We start from the raw sequence: 9,423 nt of genomic DNA, 5'->3' as shown, positions 1-9,423 counted from the left end.
TTCCCCAAGATGTGATATTTTGGGAGACTTGGAAATTCAGGGAATATTTGTTTTTTAGAGTAGAAACAATCTTTTTTCTCTTTTTTTATTTGAGATGATGACCAAGGGACGAGCCATTTGCGCAGTAATACAACCGACCTCATCTAAATATATCACACAATCTCTTCTCTCTTTTTTTATTCCCTCGTATATACCGACCGAGCTTTCTCTTTGCCAATTCAAAAGACATCTCCTCGGGTAAAACAACGAAAAGACGTTAACTAGAGATGAGATAGCATCGCAAATAAAAAAAATGGATGACCGAAAACTTAGGCTTAAGACAACAATGAGATTTATTATGACAACAAACAAATATTTTACTAGGTATTAATGATACTTTTATAACGTTCATAATAAAAGTATCGGAAAATGTTTTTTTTTTGTTAGATATTATACATTGTATCTCTATAAATCACGGAAACTCCTCAAATATCGATTTTTTTGTCGCTACAAGTATAAAGTTCTCTAAAATACTGTCTAACAGGGGATTAGTCAATTGGGATTTCTAGAGATATCAAGAGATTTTTTGCAAGAGATTGAACGCGCAATTGGGGAATACAGGAAAGAGACAAAAAAATGACTTTAATAGTAAATCAAGGTCACCCCCTATCCGAATAATTTATATAATTCCTAATCTACCCCTTAGTAATCATGTTTAGCGGTTAAATATAATTAGTTGAGTTAATAGATTAGTTTGATAATCATTAAAATAAACCATTATCATTGAATTTGTTGATGCAACAACATCAAATAAAGATATTTATGGTCATGAGGGTTTAGGTGAAGAACCTGCCCACGAAAGTAAACAAGATGAACATATAAGTGCTTCAATTACTCATATATAGGTATTAATGTATTGAAATTTGATTTTTTTCATTGAATGCACCATTGTTGGGCATGAAAAACTTAGTGCCGGCAAGGTAAAAGTATGCATACCATGCCGGCAGTAACCAAATCGGCATGGTATTCATACTTTCACCATAAGTACACTGCCTGCACATAAAGTTCATTATCGAGAATGCCGGTAGTAGTGTCGGTATGGTTGATTCCCAAGTGTACTGTGCCGGGTTGAGGACAAAAACATACAGAAAAATTGTCTGGAATAGCAAGTATCGGCATGGTATTCATCCTAAAAACCATACTGGCACTAGTATCGTCTTGGTATTCATCCTAAAAACCATGCCGACACTAGTATCGGCATGGTATTCATCCAAAAAAGCCATGCCGACACAAAAAACAGTAGGGTATTCACCGTGAACACAAGGTGGGAGTGGATTGAAACTGAAACTAAAAAGTTTCAGTTTATGATTCTAACCCAAACGAAGTTTTAAAACAACAACAACACTTTATATATGATTGGGTATCATGTACCTTCTCAATGAATCCATTTCTTCTTCTTCTTCTTGCACAACAACAATTCAATTTAACCTACCTTTAAGAACTTGTTAGGGTTTGATTTTGATTTTGATTTTTAGTTTTAAATTTTAATTTAGATGGAAGGGTATCTTAGTATTTCGGCCCCAAAAAAACACTCCTTAGCGGACACTATTGTTAGTAATTCATATCCCCCAATTGCGCGTTCAAGAGACTTGGGGAGATTCTTTATGAGTTTATTGATTTTGGAGGACCCTTTGAGAGATTTTTAGGAAATCTCAGTGAGTTACTGAGACAAACAATAAATAGAAATTTTACTTCATATGCGTCAAATAAGAATGAAAAAAGATTTCAAAAATCACTTATAAAATTAATATACGATAAATGATTCAATGATTTAATACAAAAAAAACAAGAAGAATATAAATAATGGAAAATTATGAACGTGCAATTGGGGGATATCAAAATTAATGGGGGATATGAATTACTTCCCCCAACCAATAGTGTTTGCTAAGGGGTGTTTTTGGGGGAAAAAATACTAAAATACCCTTCCTTCAAAATAAAAATCAAAAAACTTAAGATCAAAAAACAAAATCATATCCCCCATTTCCATCTTCACCTCTTATTAATCTCTTTTAGGGTTAGGGATTTGAAACCTAAATATTCCCCACTCCCTTTCAAATTCTAAATTTTCCCCACTCCCTTTCAAATTGCCTTCTCCTTCTCTGTCGGCTCCTCAATTTGAAATCGATTATGTTTTTTTTTACATTCGGAAGTGATGAATATCATGCAGGAAATAATGAAGACCATGCCGGAAGTGATGAATACCATGCAAGAAGTGATGAAGACCATGCCGAAAGTGATGAAAAAAATTCAAGAAGTGATGAAGACCATGCCACTATGGATGAAGACCATGCCGGTAGTGATGAAGACTATGCCGGAAGTGATGAAGACCATGCCGGTAGTAATGAAGACCATGCCAGAAATAATTTTTTTTTACATCGCCGGAAGTGATGAAGACCATGCCGGAAAATGGTGCCGGCATGCTTGGTAACTAACATTCAATGCCGTAACTAAGTGCCAGCATGCTCGATAGAAATCTATCAATGCCGGCACTCAAGTGAATTTTTTTTTCAAGTTTCTAGATACTTTACATCATGTGACGACAAAGAAATTCAAGCAACATACCACGCCGGTAGCTATACCGGCATGCTCGATAATTAACTGACTCTGCCGGCAGTGGACTGAAAACCAGAAAAAAAAATCAAAACGGACTGAAATTCAATTTTCTCGTAGAAAACTCTGCGTAGAGGCAAACATTTATGAAAATTTCCAACATATGCCGGCATGGTATTCATACTTCTTCTACGCTGGCACCGAGCTTTTTCAGAGGAAAAAAATGGAGAATTCAAAGAAACTTCTTTTTATAGTTGAGCTAAAGATTCAGCAGCAATTCTCTTTTCACTATCATCTACCATTTTCACCAAAAAAACTTCACTCTCAAATTTTTTTCCCTCATTCAACTCTCACCTCACCCAAAACTAAATAATACACAAATCATTTATCAAATAATCTTATGATTTTCCTAAGTATAATTAAACACTAAACCTCATTAGTAAAGGGTAGATTAGGAATTTAAAAAATAATTAGATAAGGGGTGCCCTGATTTGATATTTCGATCCAGTTTTTGTCCTTTTCCTCTATACCCTAATTAGTTTTGATATCCCCCAATCGCACGTTCTTTTAAATTATAACCCTATGCTTTCCTAACAAAAATTGTGACTATTTTTACAACCGAAAAATCAAACCCAATTGAACACAAACATGATGCATTGGTTGAAATCTCACATAATGTAGAGTTTTTGAAAGATAACATTAGTTGTTGTTTTTTTTTTTGTTTGCATGGACTTCATTATAACTTATTTGATTTATTATTTTTTTTTAAAATAACCAAAGATCTCTTCAAATATCATCTATTTTGGAGAGATTTTGTTATATGTTGACATAAAAGTTTCTATATAAATCTCCAGTAACCTTAAATCATTGATTTGAAAATCCAAATCCAACAACAAAGAATTCTAAAGACTTTCAGAAAGTCACTGTCTAATAACAAAAACTCTTAAAGATTTACAAAGATTCCCTATCGACTAACAATAGATTTGGGATATCTCTAAAATTTCCTATAAATCTTAATTAACTAACCCCCTGTAAGAATCACTAGAAATATTTAAACTTTCAGAGAGTCTCCGGGAGTCACTCAAATAAAGAATCTATGAAATTTTATAGAAATCTCATTTGACTAGCCCCTGTTATACTTTTTTTAAGTCATTTTTAAATTCTATGAAACTCCATGTTATTGGATTAGGATTTCATAAGAGTCACTCCAGCACCCCCGTTATTCGAAGGAGAACTGAAAGTCATTGATTTGTTGTTTTCAGCAATTTTGGAAGATTATTTAAAGAAAATATGCATGGTAGAAATCTCTCCCTAAGAGGTGATATTTTGGGAGATTTGGAAATTTAAGGAATTTTTTTTCCTGAAAGTAGGAACAATTTTCTTTTCTCTCTTTTTGTTTGAGGTGATGACCAATTACTTATCCACTCGAACTCATCTGAATTTTTATATCTTCTCTCTCTTCTTCTTTGACATCGTGCATATTAAGCTTTTCCATTTCAAAGCACGATTATCTTTCCCAACCTTGAGAAGTTCGGCAAATGCTTTTCTCATAAAGAGCAAACCCAGCAACCTCCTGAACACATATCTTCAACGACTGATATTCAAAATCGTAGATGGTGGCTTTATACATCTCGGATGCTCTCATTTTTGGTTGGAATGTAGAGACTTATAAGAAGAACATGTCACTAAAAAATTAGCTTCCGGCATGGTCTTCATCAATTCCGGCATGGTCTTCATCACTTCCGGCATTTTCTTCATCACTACCGGCATGGTCTTCATCACTTCCGGCATTGCCTTCATCACTACCGGCATGGTCTTCATCACTTTCGGCATGGTCTTCATCACTATCGGCATAGTCTTCATCACTTCCGTATTGGTCTTCATTACTTCTGAATGTAAAAAAAAGAAAAAAATTGTTTTCAAACTGAGGAGCCGGCAGAGAAGGAGAAGAGAATTTGAAAGGAAGTGAGGAAAATTTAGAATTTGAAAGGTAATGGGGAATATTTGGTTATCAAAACCTTAACCTCAAAGAAATTAATAAGAAGTGAAGATGGAAACGGGGATATGATTTTGTTTTTTGATTTTAAGTTTTTAGATTTTTATTTTGAGGGAAGGGTATTTCGTATTTTTGCCTCCAGAAAACATCCCTTACCAAACACTATTGGTTGGCGGAAGTAATTTATACCCCCAATTAGTTTCAATATCCCCAATCGTATGTTCTAAAAAAATCTATGACAGTCTATAAAAATATTATTTGACTCACCCCCTGTTGTTTTTTCAGAGATTTGGAAATACGTTTTAAGGAAAATAGGCATGATAGAAATCTCTCACCAAGAGATAATATTTCGGAGACTAGGAAACTTTGGCAAATATTTGTTTCTGAGAATAGGACAATTTTTTTTTCTCTTTTCTTTGTTTGAGCTAATGACCAAGTAACGGGCCATTTGCGCAGTAAACCATTAATGAGATAGCGTAGCAAATAAAATGTAGGATGAGTGGAATAAATAGAATATGAAAACTTATGCATAAGAAAACCGTGAGATTTATTTTGACAATGAATACATATTTTACCAGGTATTCATGGTACTTTTAATTAGATTATAACGTGCATAATAAAGTAATCGGTAGATATTTTCTTGAATTTTGAATTAGATATTATAGATTTTTTTGTCTCTACAAATTACAGCGACTCCTTACGAATCTCAATTTTTTGTCTCTACAAATCACAAAGACTCTCTACCACACTCTCATAGAATCACTAGAAATTTCTACTTTGAGAGAAATTCCGGAAGTCACCCAAATAAAAAATAAAGTCTATAGGCTACCTCCCGTCAGTTTCTCCGTGTCCTTAGACTCCTTAGGCCCAATACTAATGTGGCCATGTCGGCCATCACGGCAACTGAAAAATACCTGCGTTTGTTCTTAGTTTTTTCTCTACACTTCACTGACTCGGCTCTAAGGTGGAGATCCTAGGAATTGGGGAAAACGAAAAAAGTTCAATCCTTGTCTCCACACTCATTTTCACCAGTAAGTTTACTTTCTCATTTAATAAGTTCTTGTATTTCTCTTTACTTAACTGATATGACCGATTGAAATTTCGCCTCCTTGGATGATTCTATATCTTTTTAGTTGTGAAGATTATGATGTTAATACGATGAGTCTTGTTTGTTTAGAAATGGGTTTTTTATGATTTAGAAAAATCCATTCTTTTTTCTTTTATGCCCAAAATTGATTAGAAATTGTTGTGAAACTGAAAACGAAAACCCTAGAATTCACTGTTGAAGACCCTTCCATGGAATGGTAGTTGTTGTTTTAATTTTTGTATGATGGTTATTGAATCTATAGATTTAGGTCTATATCTAGAGTAGTTGGTTTGTGTTCCTGTATAATTCTGCTGGTAGTTTGGGTTTACAGATAGGCTCACTGTAATGTGTATGTGCTATACAGTTATTACTCCTCTTTTGTGGGGCGATCCTTTAGCTGTTCTGTGTTTATGATCCTAGAGTTATCGTGAATAGGTTCAGCCATAATCGTTTTATCTTAATATGCTAAACATGAATACTACTGAACAAACATTATATTGCTCTTTTGATAACTGAATAAACGTAACATTCTTTTGCTACTACAGAAATTTAGTCTATTCACTTGATATTCTATAATGCAGTTGAAATTTATAACATGGGTTAATGATTTTAAAACTCATGGATCTTGCTTTTAGTTAGATTCAATCAATTGATTAAATACTTATACACATTAGAGATTGTTTTGTGAAAATTTGATTTATTTTTCGTCATATGTGTTATCAAGAAAGAGTTTTGATTTGATTCTTATAAGATTTTGCATTCTTTTAATTCATGAATTGTTTTATTGAAATTCTAGGTGTAATAGCGAACGGCTTAAATTCGGAACTCTGTTTGTTGCTTTGGAGTTTGGGTTATTGCTTTATTTGGAAATCTGAGATATGGAGGTTGTCAAGTGTGCAAATCCTCAGACGAAGAAAAGGAAGAAGAACCCATTACCAGAAGGGCAATTTTATTATGAACTAGGTACATGTTCAAAAAACAATGATTTAGCTGGTGCACTTGCATTATATGAAACAGCTGTTTCGCAGAACCTTCGTTTAAATCATAATCATTATAATATACTTATTTATCTGTGTTCGAGTTCACTTCCTGATATGGGGTCACCAGAAGCTGGGGATGCAGTAGAAAATCCTGCTATATATAAAGGTTTTAGCATATATAATCAAATGTTAGAAAAGGGTATTAATCCAACTGAAGCAACAATTACGGCAGTTTCAAGACTCGCTGCTGCGAAAGGAGATAGTGACTTTGCTTTTGAACTTGTGAAAACTATGGGGGAATATAATGCGGTACCTAGGTTGAGAACTTGTGATCCGGCGTTGTTTTCCTTTTGTCATAAGATAGAGGCGGAAAAGGCTTACGCAGTTGAGGATTATATGGTTTCGTTAGGGATTCATCTTGAGGAATCTGAATTAGCTGCGTTGTTGAAAAAGTGAGCGTTGAAACTGGAAATCAAGAGAAGGTTTACTCGTACTTGCACAAACTGAGAAATTGTGTGCGATGTACTAGTGTGAAAACTTCGGACATCATTGAAAGTTGGTTTTCTAGTAAATTTAGTTCGGAAGTGGGTTGTTTGAATTGGGATGAGAATAGGATTAAAGCTGTTATGTTCAAGAATGGAGGAGGTTTCCATGGGCAGGGATGGTTGGGGGAGGGGAAATGGGTTGTTAGTAGATCAACTGTCAGTTCAGAGGGGTGCTGTTGTAATTGTGGTCAGCGTCTAGATTGTGTTGATATTAATCGGGTTGAGACTGAGAAGTTTGCAGATATGATAGCATCACTAGCCATGAAAAGGGAAGCCAAGTCCAATTTCAGTGATTTTCAGGTGAGTAATTCTTTGTCTTCGTCTAACTCACATGATTATGCCTCTGAATTAAGTCACTGTTAGATTCCTAAGGAACTTCTGCAACAGTTTGTAACGTGATGCAAGCTATGATTTTCAGTTTGTAAGATATCATGTTTATTATTCTTCGCCAGTTAGTAATATGTTAGATACCCTTTGTTTAGGCGTGGCTGGACAGAAATTCTAATTATGAAGCTATAGTTGATGGAGCAAACGTCGCACTTCACCAGCAAAACTTTGCAGATGGCGGATTCAGCATTTCCCAGGTTCATCTTGAGTTACTGATTTCATTTTCTCTTTGTTCATTATATTATACCATCGAAAATAACTAATATGTCAATTTTCTCAAAATTGGAATAGAGCAGCTGGAAGCTGTCGTGAAAGAGCTGTATGAAACAAGCCAAAGGAAATGGCCCCTTATTATTCTGCACAATAAACGTTATCGGTCACTTGCAGCTAATCCTTCCAATAGAAAGATACTTGATTGGTGGAGGGCTCAAGGGCCACTGTACACAACTCCAAATGGTTCAAATGATGATTGGTATATAAAATGAATACCCTGTGCTCTTTGCTTTTCCGTTTTAGCTGAATTGTCACTTCTTTTTGCTTGGCCATATGGAGGCCCTGCCGCTTTTTTTTTTTTTTTTTTTTTTTTTTTTTTTTTTTTTTTTTTTTTTTTTTTTTTTTTTTTTTTTTTTTGAATTTCTCAAGTATTCTTGTTCTAGCTTCACTGAATTTTTTTCCCCTCATTTTTAAGTTTTGTAGATGACATTTGGTTTGTTGCTCAGGTACTGGCTTTATGCTGCCGTCAAACTTAAATGTTCGCTTGTGACAAATGATGAAATGCGAGATCACATTTTTGAGTTCTTAGGGAGTAGCTTTTTCCTGAAGTGGAAAGAGCGACATCAGGTGCGTGATATTAAATTCTTACCTTTTGAACCTTGTCTCAAATTTTGGACTGCATTACTTTTCAGTTTCTTCATGAAGTTAACCTTTACTTTTCAGGTTCATTATACCTTGGTGAAATCTAATTTGCGTCTTAAAATGCCACCTTCATATTCCTTGGTCATTCAGGTAAAAAATATAAGATTCCAGTTTTTCATACATAATTGCCTGCTACTGCATCTTTCCTTAAGATTTGAGTGTTAGTCTGTGTTTATTGCTTCCAGGAATCAGAGAAAGGATCCTGGCACGTTCCTATAGAAGGAGAATTTGCTGACGAAACCTCAAGAAAATGGCTTTGCGTTACCAGATAATGATCGTATTTTTCAGATCTTATTACGAGTCATTATTCTATTAAGAAAATTTTGTTTCTCTTTAGTGTTTGCTTAACCTTAGCAATCAATTTAAATGTTGCATTGTTGATCCTTCCATAGTTCCACTGCTTTACTTAGTATGCTGCTCAGCCCGCTCTCTCTTGGTAGTGTAGAAGACGGAGAAAAGGAAAAATAGTAGATTATGTAGAAGGCATGAGAAGGAAAAAACAAAGTGATGTATTGTGTCAAGAAAGATCCACAAGTGAAGTTTAAATCATTTATGACATGCTGGGACTAAAGTTTCTGTATAATGCCCACCCCTCGTCTTTCTTTCCTTGGGAAGATCTCAAACTTGTTTTCCGTAGCATTAGAAACTCCTGTTAAGTGATGAGAGAAATAAGTCGTATTATCAGAAGTGTGAGTTTCAAACATAAAAGTGTGAGTTTCAAACATGCCACAGCTTAAAGGCATATTCTCATCATTACATCGGATCAAACCTTTTGATGCAGCGCAAGATTGAAGCCAATTTACTTCCACCTTGAAATCAGGGAATATTTCAACCCGAACATAATACTTGGGTAAACCATCCAAGTCGCAATGCAATTCCCCTACCTAACCAGGCTGAAACTTTTCATGGGTTTTATCATCCCTA

At 34.7% G+C, this 9,423-nt stretch overlaps 1 pseudogene; it reads left to right on the top strand.

The window, feature by feature from the left end:
* Window positions 1–5,482: 5,482 nt before the first annotated feature.
* Window positions 5,483–9,058, top strand: LOC113331532 (annotated as a pseudogene).
* The last annotated feature ends 365 nt before the right edge of the window (window positions 9,059–9,423 follow it).

Source organism: Papaver somniferum, unplaced genomic scaffold (genome assembly GCF_003573695.1).
Source record: "Papaver somniferum cultivar HN1 unplaced genomic scaffold, ASM357369v1 unplaced-scaffold_125, whole genome shotgun sequence".
NCBI classification, from domain to species: domain Eukaryota; kingdom Viridiplantae; phylum Streptophyta; class Magnoliopsida; order Ranunculales; family Papaveraceae; genus Papaver; species Papaver somniferum.
Note: the sequence above shows the minus strand (reverse complement) of the source record. Positions and strands in the feature narration are given on the sequence as shown.